This window comes from Protobothrops mucrosquamatus, unplaced genomic scaffold (assembly GCF_001527695.2).
Source record: "Protobothrops mucrosquamatus isolate PMUCROS unplaced genomic scaffold, P.Mucros_1.0 scaffold2364, whole genome shotgun sequence".
Taxonomy (NCBI): domain Eukaryota; kingdom Metazoa; phylum Chordata; class Lepidosauria; order Squamata; family Viperidae; genus Protobothrops; species Protobothrops mucrosquamatus.
Window position 1 is genome coordinate 76,008 of NW_015388441.1, and position 1,147 is coordinate 77,154.

Below are 1,147 nucleotides of genomic sequence, written 5' to 3' on the forward strand. Positions count from 1 at the left end.
TTGGCCACAATATGAGTCTCTTGTAAACATATAATGTCATTATTAAAATGTCTTAGGTAGTGAAAAATCTTACGTCTTTTGTGGGGAACATTAAGTCCCCCTACATTCCATGATGTTAACTTACACATTAGGAGGATTTATTCCACTGACGAGACTGGCCGCATATGATTTCACAAAGACCTTAGGACGAGCGCCGCCTCCTGGCTGCGAAATAGCCGGTATTTGACAATCAGCTGGGGGAGTATCAGCTGGTGGTCGAGCTGTCATCTGTCTTTCCTTTTCCTTACGTCTATGAGCTGCGCGCGTGATTCTTTGTTCCTTTCCATTAGCCTTTGGGCTTTCCTCTAAATCTTGAACAAAGGCAGAAGAAAAATCCACAATCATCTGATCAGCCACATCAGCCCTCTGGGGTGTAGGTGGGCGTTCTGATTGTAGAACAGACGCCATAAAATCTTTAGCCTTGTTAATCGAATTAAGCCTGTAGCGTTTGCCAGATATTGTTACAATTATGCCCACCGGTACGTCCCATCTAAAATTTATTTGTCTAAGCTTCAACTCCTGTGTCAGAAAGGCATAATCTCTGCGGGCTTTAAGTATTTTTGCTGGAATTTCCTTTAAAAGAATAATGTCTTGATTCAAAATTTTAAATCTCTGTTGGTAGAAGAGCTGCATTATTTCATTACGTCTAGACTTTCTTGTAAAATATATCACAATGTCTCTAGGTAAATTCCTTTGCTTTGCAATCCAAGAGTTTACTCTAAACACATGCTCTATTTCAAGATCAATTTGCTCACACGATAAAACATCCCCAAGTGCGTCTGCAATTACTTGTCTTAAGTTCTCCTTTGGATCCTCAGCTAATCCACGAATCCGAATTGCAAACTCCATGTCCCGAAACTGGGCGATCAGCACATCACTCCTAACGTTTTCCAGACCCTCCTCTACAAATTCAAGTCTCTGGTCACTTCCTTCTGCTTTTTGCTCATTCTGCTCCACCCTTTCTGCTATTGCATCAACATAGTCCGCCAAGCCTTTAAAGGCAATTGCCACATTAGAACAATAATCATCTTGCTTCTGTGCCAAATCATCTTGCTTCTGTGATAAATCCAATTGTTGCTGTGATAATTGATCAAATCTATTTTGCATT

At 40.7% G+C, this 1,147-nt stretch overlaps 1 pseudogene; it reads right to left on the reverse strand.

Annotated features, from left to right (window-relative positions):
* LOC107295491 overlaps positions 1-1,147 on the reverse strand; it is a 17,656-nt pseudogene that overhangs the window by 9,164 nt on the left and 7,345 nt on the right.